This window comes from Emys orbicularis, chromosome 22 (genome assembly GCF_028017835.1).
Source record: "Emys orbicularis isolate rEmyOrb1 chromosome 22, rEmyOrb1.hap1, whole genome shotgun sequence".
Classification (NCBI taxonomy): Eukaryota; Metazoa; Chordata; order Testudines; family Emydidae; genus Emys; species Emys orbicularis.
The window spans coordinates 4,781,520-4,794,088 of record NC_088704.1 but is presented as its reverse complement, the minus strand read 5'-3'; positions in this window follow the sequence as shown (position 1 = coordinate 4,794,088).

The following is a 12,569-nucleotide window of genomic DNA, read 5'->3' as shown; positions in this document are numbered from 1 at the left end:
TGAGGCTGTGGTTCTTTGGCTGCTGCATGCACTTGGTCACACCTGAACATTGGCCCTGCCACACAGACATGCCAGGTACTGCGTCCTCCCTGCCCACCTGGCATGGCAGCATGGGAGCAGCGACTAGAACCCAGGAGGACTGTGATTCCAATAGGGGGAGGTCTCCAGGGAAGTACAAACTGAGCGAAGTGTCGCTTTTCTGAGAAGGGGCCTGCACGTTTCTGGGGCAAGGTCAGATCCCTGGCTGGGAATCCCGATTCCTCTTGGGGCTTTGCTTGTCCTGAGGCTCCATTCAGATTGAAGCTGACGGGTTCAGCATGAGGAGGAACAAAGCCCAGCGGTGCGCTCTGTCACCAGGAAGGCTGGTGTGTAACATTGCAAATTAACTGCAGTAATTGAAGTTGTGCAAACATAATTTATCCTGGTAGGATTCACGGCTGCTGCAGACTGCCCTGGATTTGAGCTTTGATGTTTTCCCTGTTGGCCAGATGTGGAACATTTATTCTTTATACTCCCACTTAAAGCCATTCTTTTCCAGACAACTTTGCGTTATTCTTTCAGACTGCATGAAAGTTTCCCTGCAATTTGCTGTGCCTGGGGTCATTGATCTCCTTAGACCTTGACTAGTGAGCTCAGAAGCGATTGGCTCTGCCTGTCAGCATACTGCCCAGATCCAGGGAAACAAACTCAGCACAAGCCACGGATAAGCCTGACTCACTTCTGGCTGTCCCCTGGCATGCAGAATGAGGTTACACAGCGTACAAGGCTATAAACTCGGGATGCACAGCTGCCCACCCCAGAGAGGAAGAATGGTCCAGTGGTTAGGGCAGCAGCCTGCGAATTGGGAGAGTTGGATTCAATTCGCTGTGTGACCTTGGGAAGTTACTGTGGCCTGGATCCACAAAGGGACAGAGGTGTCTATGTATGGACTCTGCTGAACAGCACAAGGTGGAAGACAGATCCTGGGGAAAGGCTGCAGATTACGTGACGCACAATTGTTCATCACCACCAGTGGACTCCTGTACTCAAGGTTTCATCTCAGCCAGCAGAGGGCAGCATCCCAGTACTTGTATTGCCCCTCCCAGGTGTAGCCAGCGCATCCACCCTAGGCTCCCAGCTCTTCAGCCAGGTGGAGACACCTGGCAATCCCCATCCTGACTAGGGTGTTTCCAGGCTGCACAGTGCCCTGACTGTACGGTGACCTCCCCGGCAAAAGAGAGTCTGCCTCAGCAGGCCTGCGTCACTTCTCTCCTCCGAGACAGTGCACGGTGTAATTTCTCACCATTAAGTTAGCACACAGCTCACGTAAGCAAGCACATGTATTCTTAAGGTGAAAGCATTACAGAGAAAACACGTCAAAGCAATAAAAGACATGCAGGCTAATAAGCTTTTCGGAGATCACCCCAACTCCAGCAAGGGCTCTGGCCAGTGAACAGGCCTTCAAGCCCCACCCAGGGTCAAAGTTCATAACAGCTTCGGCTCAGCAGGTGCCCCCTGTCGTATGGGGCCTCAGCAGCCCAGTCCTGCCAACCCTTCTCTACGGATTGGTGCTTCCCTTGGACCAGAGGGCCTGTCTGTTTGCTGGAGCAGAAAGCAGGCCCTGAGTCAGTGTAAGCTCAATCTATGTATCCAAAAGTCCTTTCTTTGTCTGCTGGGCTCTGGAGAATCCAGTTTGAATCAGCGTCGGCAGGTGTTGGTACTTCACTGGAGATGTTACAATCTGAGTGAATTCGCCCAAGTAACCCTGCAGTTCCCAGTCCTGGAGGAACTGTAGCGACCCATAGAGATACATACAGTCCCTGGCCCACAAGGGTATGTCAACCCGTCATTGAAAACAATGGCCTCCAAAGAAAGGAAACTGAATTCAGTACGGCTTGTCTAGGATATTGCAGGCAATTGCCATACGGGCAGGCAGTTCCCCGCATGCCCAGAGCCTCTCCGAGCTGCTGGAGTGGCTGAGAACTCCGCCAGGTCCCAGACTATTGCAGATCATGCTCACTGCAGCCGGTTGGAAAATGCCGATTCATCAGAAGCGAAACTTTTTGCGGGGACATCCCCAGAGTCAGCGAAGCTTCGTCAGGAAGGTTTCTCAGGCGAAGGTTGGAATTTCTAGTCGTAACCAGAGACAGCCCAGCCTGCCTTAGAATGGCCAATAGCCCAGAGTTTAGGGCACTCTTCTAGGACGTACGGGACCCAAGGTCAAGTCTCTGGTCTGACTCTGGCAGAGTAGAGACTTGAACCTGGGTCTCCTACATTGCAGGAGAGTACCCAGAACAGCAGCAATTGGCCTTCCTGTGGGGGGGCTGGGCTCTCTTAATCCCTCTCACCCACCTCTCCTCCCTGCAAAAAAACTTCAAAGAGTCTCAGTTTTGTCCCAATGCAAAATGGGAACATTTGTAACATCTTGGAAAGTTTCATGGGCTGGGAAACCTGTTTGCTGCCCGGCTCGATTCGTGACCGGGTGAGCCCAAGGGACATCAGTGGCCAGTTGCTCCTGGATTGAATAGACACTACAGCCTCACTCACTGCCCTACAGATGGGATCATGGGCCAGCCCTGCAGCTCCAGACATGGTTTCCTGGGAGAGGCCCACCTTCTGCTTGTGTAAGAATAGCCTGCCCCTCCCCACAGGCTTCAATCAGCCCAGCTGGGCAGGGTGGGACCATGTGACATGCGTATCAGGAAGGTCATGGGAACATAGGCATCTTTATTAGAAACACAGCTGGGGGAAGAGCTGGGTGTGTTTCCAGTGGAGTCCCATGGGGATCAGTGCTTGGCCCTGCGCCATTCAACGCTTTGCTCAATGACCTGGAAGAAAACATAAAATCAACACTGATAAAGTTTGCAGATGACATAAAAATTGGGGGAGTGGCAACTAGCGAAGAGGACAGGTCACTGGTACAGAGTGTGACCAAGTGCACCAGGCCCTTGGAAGCCTCCTGCTGGAGGCCTCATGGTCCTACCACACCCTGCCCCAGGAAAGGAGGAGTGAAGGTGGTTCCTTTGGGCCTGCCTAGAAAGGCTACAAGGAAGCAACCAATCAGAGCCCGACAGGCTCAGATAAAAGGTGCTGCGGGGGCTGAGCAGGGCAGAGAGTGGGAGGATGGGGGCTCTGCTCTGGCCTGGCCAGCTTAGCTTGATGGGCTGCATTAGCTAAATCTGGGAGTGAGAGGCGCTGAGCGCTCTAGCCCTAAGATAATGGACAGAGGGGAAGAGGCCAGGGAATAACAGCAGCATCTGAGTAAAGGAAGCAGCATGTGGCCCTGGTCTGGAAGCTGGGGCAGTTGGTGGGCCCGGGCGCTGGGGAAGTGGGCTAAGCCCTGAGAAGGGGACGAGGCTTGTTTAGAAGGCCAAGCAAAGGGCAGAATTTCAAAGGCTCAGGGATAGGGCTAAAGACCCTGGTAAGGGCAGACAGATCATTTGGTGAACTGGACTGAGAGATGACCTAGTGGAGAGCTGGGGCAGTGAGAACAGGTGAAGCCAGAGTCTCTCCAGGGAGAAAGCCCGGGGGCGGGGGGGGGGGCAGTGCTCTATAATAGGGCAAGGAAGGACTGAAAGCTAGCCCCAAAGGGGCTGAGAACTGAGCTCAGAGACAGGGCTGAAGACACTAACAAGGGCACAGCCATCGTCCTTGTTGGGCCTTTCTTACCCCAGAAAGGGTTTGTCCATTTTAAACTGGGTGACTTGGCAGGAGGCTGAGCCACTGAAGACCCACCTAGTGAGGCCAACAACCTACAGGGGGTGCCAGGAGCAGAAAAGCTTGCAGCACCACACCCGGCCAGCAGGAGGTACTGACGAGAGGCGAGTGCCCCGTCACACAGAGCGATCTGGATCGCTCGGTAAACTGGTTGCATACAAACAATATGTGTTTTAATCTGGCTAAATGTGTACGCCTCAGAACAAAGAACACAGGCTGCACTTACAGGATGGGGGACTCTATCCTGGGCAGCAGCGACAATGAAAAAGATCCGGGAGTCGTGGTGGATAATCAGCTGAACATGAGCTCTCAATGTGATGTTGTGGCCAATAGGACTAATGAGATCTGGGATGCATAAAAGGGGGACTCTTGAGTGGAACAGAGAGTTTATTTTACCTCTGAATTTGGCACTGGTGCAACCGCTGCTGGAATCCTGGTGTTGTATCTCGATGAGCTGGTCTCTCATCATCTCATCTGCCATATTCCCAAAGTCACAAGTTACAATCAGACGCCTCAGGGAAGCCATATACTGCATTATAGTCTCCCCTGGTTTCTGCTCACACTGGCGAAATCTGTAGCGATTAGCTACTACATTCACTTTTGGCACAAAAAAGTTCTTTAATGCAGTGAGTGCAGTCTCATATTTATCATCTGCAAGGGGAAAAGTGTAAAATATACGCTGCCCTTCTGCTCCAAGGCAGTGGATTAGCAGAGCACGCTTTCTTACTTCAGAAATCTCTGTAGCACTGATTGCAAGCCTCAAACATATGGATCCAGACAGTAAAAGCAATTGGCGGCTCACCTGGGCTTTGCAGAAAGGGTGCAGGTGGGTTCAGAGGCAGAAGATCCCATCCTCGTCCCCAAATGTTGTTTCAACCAGGCAAGGTACTAACAAGCTTCAACGGGACTTTATTTTTACAGTGGAAACCTCTTTACCAAGCTGCTGCTGCACCCTCTGTAACTCTCACTCAACCGTCTCAACTACTCCCCCCTCCTTCCTGTTTCCTGTCCGTTCATACTCCCAACAGCCATTACTCCCAGTTCTAATCATACAAGCAGCATCTAAACACCACACCTGGGTCCAGTTCTGGTGCCCGTGATTCAAGAAGGATGTTAATAAATTGGAGAGAGTTCAGAGAAGAGCCGCGAGAACGATTAAAGGATTGGAAATCCTGCCTGGTAGTGATAGACTCAAGGAGCTCCAGCTACTTAGCTTAACAAAGAGAAGGTGAAGGAGTGACTTGATCATAGTCTAGGTGCAACGTACCAAGGGTCACAGTGGATTCTCCATCACTGACCATTTTGAAATCAAGAGGGGCTGTTTTTCTGAAAGCTCTGCTCCAGGAATGATTCTGGGGCAGGTCTCTGGCCTGTGGCCAGACAGGAGATCCAACAGGATGATCACAATGGTCCTTTCTGGTCTTGGAATCTATGACTCCATGAATCTTGGCCTTGGTCACCGCTGTCCTGCACAGTCACCGAGACAGGCCCCAGGAGCTCCCAGCCGCTCCTGCTCCAAGCTGTGACCGGGGTCACTGATAAACCATGGCTGCCTCCGCATAACAACTGGGGCTGCACACGGAGCCATGGGGCAGCAGCTGCGAGTGGATGTGATAGGGCCGGGGGAACCTGAGGGGCTGGACTGTGGGAATGAGTCTCTGACAATTGGGCTGAGCTCTCTGCACTATGGCCTCAGTGTCCCCCCAGGGCTCTGAATTCAGCAAGCAAAGGGCATTGGCAGGAGACAGGCCTCTAGGAGCCAGGCAGTTCACCAGCCTCTGGGCCTCCTGACTCTGTGTGTGACTCTGCTCGGGGGCCTTATGGAGACCGGCGGGTCTGGGGGAGGAGTGGGCTTTAGCACCTACAGACCTGGATGTGGATTTCACCTTGACTCTGGAGGTGGGATGGTCCCCGCTGACCGAGCTCTGCTAGTCTCACAGGCTGCACCTCCCCGTGGTTACCAGGGGCCATCACTCTGAACGGAGCATCCGGAGCCACGGGGCCCTGTCTCTGCGAACAGCCGCCTATCCAAGGCCGTGTTTGGCGTTACGTGGGGGTGGGTGCGTAGGAGTGTGTGCGCGGCAGGGGAATGCGGGAGAGTTAGTGTCTGGTTGTGTGTGAGTGTGGGGTGGGCAGAAGGGTGTGTGCACCAGCCTGTGTATGCGCAGGGGTGCTGCTGTGGCTGTGGGTGTGTTGGTGTCTGACTAGCTCTGGCTGAGTGTGTGCGTGTGCGTGTGCGTGTTCCTGCAGTGCTGTCACTCCATGCTCCGTCTCCTCCCACTCGCGCTGGATCCATGAAGCGTTTAGCCCTTGAAAGCTCCGTGTTATGGCCCTGCACCGCGCGGTGTCTCTAGAACCTCCCTGCTCTCCGCAGGAAGCTCGTGGCTAGTCCGTGAGCTGAGCTGCCGGAGCGTCCCTAAGCGATTGTGACACGGTGATTGGTGCTGTTAGCGGGTGGAAGAGGCCAGCGAGATTAACTGGGGACTGGCCCGGCTCGCTCGGAAATGACACTTTTTGGATGGGCTGTCAGGCTCCGCAGTGGGCTCGTTCTATTATTCCTCCCCTTGCTAGGCCTTCTCCAGTGACTGCTCTGCCAGGCCGGGTAATGGCAGAGCTGCCAATCCGGAGGAGATTAAATAAGAGCCGTTGTGAGTGGTCATTTCCCTGGGGATTCAGAACATGCCATTTGTAGCCGGCTGATTGGCACCGCGGAGAAGGGGACTGTCGAGGAGGGGTGGAAGCAGCGGGGAAGGGCAGTTGCCCCTGAACGGGGAGAGGGTGTTAGGAGGCAGACCAGGGGGATTTCTCATAGAGGGCTCAGTGAAGAGCCCCCTGAGGGGAGCATGGACACTGGGCATGAGGGCTACGCGTGGGAGGCAGCCGGGCATCACTGTCCGGGTGGAGGTGACGAGGGGCGCACACGTCTGGACAGCGGAACACACCGGTGTGTGTGTGTGTGTTGAGCTAACGCTGGATGACACTGGGATGTGTGGGGCAAAGGTTTGATCCAGGGCAGCACGGGGTGGCGGGAGGCACAGGAGTGCGGCTGTCAAGTGCTGAGTAGGATGGGGCCTGCGGGGAGGTGGGGGAGGGGATCCTGTGCTGTGGATGGTGTGGGGCCCGATCCTGCACAGCCAAGCGTTACTATCATGAGTCTGTATTATTATCACAGTCATGCATAGGAGCCTGCCATGGACCTGGCCCCCGTTGTGCCAGGCGCTGTATAAACCCAGAACGAGGAGAGAGCTGAGAACCGAAGTGTGGAGGAGAGACAGCAGATGGATACAGACCCAGGCGAAGGAGCATATGGAAACCATTAGCTAGGTGTTAGCAGAGCGTGGGGTGGAGGCCTGATCCGGCATTGCAGAGTGTGGAGTAGGGTGCGATCCTGCCCTGTGAAGAGGGCAGCGGGGCCCAGGGATTGCTGAGGGCAGGGGAGCCTGATTCTGCATGGCGTGGGGGGCCCAAACCTGCATTATCAAGAGCGCTTGGGAGGCATGGGGGGTTAGGGAGACACCTGCACTGCAGCATTACTGGGGGAGGGAGGGGGCTGATCCTGCCTTACTGGGCACAGGGGAGCACATTGGAACTACTTCCCCAGGGCATGGGGGATGCTCCGTCCCAGGGCTGAGATTGGATGTGTCTCCGCCCTGGCTCAGCCAGCAGCTCTCACAGGTAGTGTCTCTGCCTTGTGTAATGTGGGAGATCAGACAGAATGGTGGTGATGGTCTATGAATAAATCCTGCATGGAGGGGCCCGATCCTGCATCACCAAGACAACAGGGAAGGGCCTGATTCTGAATTGCAGAGGGAGCCCGATCCTCCATCGCTGAGACCATGGGGAGGTGCCTGAACCTGCATGGCCTAGAATGTGGGGATGGGCCCAATCCTACACCACAGAGACTGCAGCGAGGGACCTGATCCTACATCGCCAGGAGAACTGCTCTGTGGCTGCCAAGTTCTTCCTTGCTGAGCAGCATGGTGAGATCTCGGGGGGGGGGAAGGTGAAGGGGGGGGGACACAGAACTAACTGCCTCCTCCAATTTGAGCCCAAGTCTCCTCTGACAGGCCTCAGTGCTTTTACCTGCCCACCTGCTGTGTTGGGGAATGCAGAGGGTTAGACCCAACACTTGGCCTTACTTGTGCTTCATTTGCACTTACAAGGGCATGCACACCCCCTACTGTCCCCCTGCACCATCCTCCCCATGCCCACACACTTCCTGCTACAGGGGCCCTGCAGGATCTAGGCTGACGGGGACCATCATAGTCTCATCATATGGTGATGATAGCACTCCTTACATTCCACTTGTGTCTCTGGATGGTAAACAGCAGCTACTAAAGTTAGACATTGTAAAATCAGCAGATCCAGATAACTTGCATCCAAGTGTTTTAAAAGAGCTGGCCGATGAGCTTGTTGGACTGGTAATGTTCAATAAATCTTGGTGCACTGGGGAAGTTCCAGAAGACGGCAAGAAAGCGAATGTTGTGCCAATTTTTTAAAAGGGTAAATGGGATGACCTGGGTAATTATAGGCCTGTCAGCCTGACATTGATCCTGGGCAAGATAATGGAATGGCTGGTACGGGAATCAATTTAATAAAGACCTAAAGGAGGGTAATATAATTAATGCAAATAACCTGGGATTATGGAAAATAGATCCTATCAAACTAACTCCATAGCTTTTTTTGATGAGATTACAAATGTGGTTGATAAAGGTAATAGCGTTGACGTACTATACTTAGACTTCTGTAAGATGTTTGACTTCATACCACACAATATTTTGATTAAAAAAATAGACTGATATAAAATTAACATGGCTCACATTAAATGGATTAAAAACTGGCTAACTGATAGCTCTCAAAATGTAACTGGGATCATCATCGAGCAGGTCTGTTTCCAGTGGGGTCTCGATTTTTGGCCCTGCACGATTTAACATTTTTATCAATGACCTCGAAGAAAACATAAAATCATCCCTGATAAAGTTTGCTGATGACTGTCAAGCTGTCTGGAGTGACTCACAAATGTGGGTGCCACCCGCAGGGCAGACTTTGGGGCAGGCCTGTGGCCGGCGTTCTATAGGAGACCTGACGAGATGATCCCAGTGGTCCCTTCTAGCCTTGGAACCGATGAAATGCGGAGAGGTGCTGAGCACCTGCAATGGACCAGTGAGTCATGGCTTTGCTGGTTCTTTACTATGAATGGAGGGGGAGGTGCTGGGCAGAGATCTGTTCCCGGAGAATTGCTGGGGAGCCCTGTGGGCTCTTTGATCTGAGAGTCGAGGGAGCTGGGGGGGGCTGACTGAGCCGGAGGGGCCCCAATGGGCCCAGGAGAGACCAAGACCAAGTGAGACTTGGCCAAGGGATGCTGAGCCGGCCGGGGAGGGAGCAGTGACTCGTTTGTCGACAGAGGCTCCAGGCCTTACCTGGGTCATTGCCAGCCCCAGGGGGGCCTTTGGACAAATGAGGAAAATGACAGACTAGAAGGAAATTAATAGAGCAGAAAATGCCAAATGATGTAGAAATAATTCCCTAGTTTAAGGGAAGCTTGTTGACTGTTTAATTTCAGAGCACAACTGTTTTCCTGTTGCTAAATTACAATATCAAAGTGAGGGGCCCAGCGGGACCCCGTGGGCCAATGGGAAATTGACATGCAAAATACGGGGCTTTCCCACACATAATGAAGCCATTGAGGAGGTGAGTACAAGCCAGCAGCCCCACGCCCCACTGGGATGCCCCATGTGGGAGGGGTGCAGGGGAACAGAGCAGGGCCAGGATTCTGGCTGTGCCTGGGCGGATAATTAGACAAATAAAACTATGAAAAGTTGCCAAGTCATCAGCCTGCCCTGAATGGAATGGATGGAATGGAAACCCCGCCCTCCCCACAGCTCCTATCCCAAAATCTGACCCGTTGGAGCCTCCTGATTTGTGGGTGCAGGGCTTGGCCGTCCAGGGGTGACGCCGTGCGGACAAGAGCACAGATGTGGCAGGCAAGCCCGCAGTGTCGGCAGCAGGCGAGGCCTGCAGGCAGCTGGCTGGTTATCTGGGGTAAGGTGCTAAGGTAGCAGGACCAGGGTAGCTTCCTCCGGGCCCTCTAGACGGAAAGGGAGCCCGTGGAGAAAGCAGCATGGAGGGGACTGGGACGGGGGCTGAGGAGATGCTGAGGAGCTGGCAGAGGCTTTCCCTGGCTGTTTTACGAGGCATTCGTGAGAGCTCTGGGGCACCCCAGTCACTGCCCCCAGCTGGGAGGGGAGGGGCTGAGTCAGGGAATCAAGGAGTGGGGCCCTTCACCTGACTTGCCCAGCAACCTCTGCATCAGCTGTCACCTTCCACTGGCCAAGAGAGGACGGGCAGACGGGCTCAGACAAAGTTGGCGTCTGGTGCCCGTTTGATCCCTGGCACTGCTGGGTGCTACAGTCTCTCCCAGCAGGGCTCTCACTGCAGGTCTGAACGGACAGGGCAGGGAGGTGCTGGGAAACGGGTACCCTGCTCTGGTGGTACCATCTTACGGGGCCGTGGGGAGCCCCGGGGGGATCAGAGCCTGGGTGTGACAGCACAGATCTCAGCGGGCACAAGACTATCCAGCTGATCGCTGGGATATTTGGGCACCACGACTACAGTCCTGGGTGCGCCCAGTGAAGATGGAGGTGACTGGGAGTAGCCGCAGGAGCCTCCAGTCTGGAGACGTGAGTCTGCAGAGCTCGCCCAGCAGCTGCCTGACTCGCCCCTCAGCTGTGGCCAGGCGGGCGCTGTGAGGGCGAAGGAGCTGCTTGGGGGAGCAGAGGCCACTGCAGGGTTCCTTTTAAAAATCCTGCCCAACCGTTTGCACCTGGACCCCTGCGTTTCAGCCGTCCCATCCAGAGCAACCTCCCCAAATGCAGGGATGGAGCAGGTGAGTTAGACACTGGAGCTGGCCATGTCACTTCAAACCTCCCCAGAGCAGCATCAAAGCTCTCCTGTGTCCTGTCCCTGGGCCTCTGAAACCTGCCCTTGCCCCAGGGCCCTGCTCTGAGCCGGGGCGCTGTGCTGCACACGGGGGCCAGGCTGACCCGGAGACATGGGGGCAGGACACTCCCTTCGATGTCAGAAATCCAACAGGAAATCCCCTGTTGAGGAGCCCCCGAAGAGAGAAGGCAGCTTTCCCTGACAGAAGAAAAGAACTTTTCAAGGTGTCCTTTAGGCTTCACAGCACACACCGAGCTTGAGCTGCGCTCGGCCCCCCAGAGAAAATCACCAGTCTGTATTTTTTCTTTCCTTACACATAAATGGCCAGGAGTTACCCACTCCCCCTGCTCCAGGAGAGCCAGTGGAGCTTTCACACGCCCAGTCCTCGGAAAATCCTCCAGCACAGGGGGAGACGTGCACTGGAGCCAATGCAGAGTAGTGTCAAATGCAACACAGTGCCACACATCCCACACAGCAATGAGCACCACAGCACCACACAGTGCAACACAGTGCCATGCCACCCAGCACACGCAGTGCCATGCAGTGCAACACAGCACCACACAGTGCAACACAGCGCCATGCCACCCAGCATACGCAGTGCCATGCAGTGCAACACAGCACCACACAGTGCAACACAGCACCATGCCACCCAGCACACGCAGTTCAACACAGCGCCATGCCACCCAGGACACGCAGTGCCATGCAGTGCAACACAGCGCCACACAGCGCCATGCCTCCCAGCACACGCAGTGCAACACAGCGCCATGCCACCCAGCACACGCAGTGCCATGCAGTGTAACTCAGCACCACACAGTGTAACACAGCGCCATGCCACCCAGCACACGCAGTGCCATGCAGTGCAACACAGCACCACACAGTGCAACACAGCGCCATGCAGTGCAACATAGCACCACACAGTGCAACACAGCGCCATGCCACCCAGCACACGCAGTGCCATGCAGTGCAACACAGCACCACACAGTGCAACACAGCGCCATGTCACCCAGCACACGCAGTTCAACACAGCGCCATGCCACCCAGCACACGCAGTTCAACACAGCGCCATGCCACCCAGGACACGCAGTGCCATGCAGTGCAACACAGCGCCGCACAGTGCAACACAGCGCCATGCCACCCAGCACATGCGGTGCCATGCAGTGCAACACAACACCACACAGTGCAACACAGCACCATGCCTCACAGCACACACAGTGCCATGCAATGCAACACAGCACCACACAGTGAAACACAGCGCCATGCCACCCTGCACATGAAGTGCCATGCAGTGCAACACAGCACTACACAGTACAACACAGCGCCATGTCACCCAGCACACACAGTTCAACACAGCGCCATGCCACCCTGCACACGCAGTTCAACACAGCGCCATGCTACTCAGCACACGCAGTGCTATGCAGTGCAACACAGCACCACACAGTGCAACACAGCGCCATGCCACCCAGCACATGCAGTGCTATGCAGTGCAACATAGCGCCATGCTTCCCAGCACACGCAGTGCAACACAGGAAGCTCAGCACCAGACAGTGAAGCATAGCACCATGTCACCCAGTACACACAGTGTCACACAGTGCAATGCAGCAAGCTCAGCACTATGCAGTGCAACACAGCACCATGCAGTGCAACTCAGCGCCATGCCACCCAGCATGCGCAGTGCCATGCAGTGAAAACCAGCACCATGCCACCCAGCACACACGGTGCCATGCAGGGAAACTCAGCAAGCTCAGTATTATGCAGTGCAACACAGCACCAGGCCACCCAGCACTTGCAGTGCAACACAGCAAGCTCAGTGTCATGCAGTACAACACTGCGCCATGCTACCCAGCAAATGCAGTGCCATGCAGTGCAGCACAGCACCATGCCACCCATAGAGTACTCATAGGGTACTTGGAGCTAGGGTTAGGGTGGTTATGGGT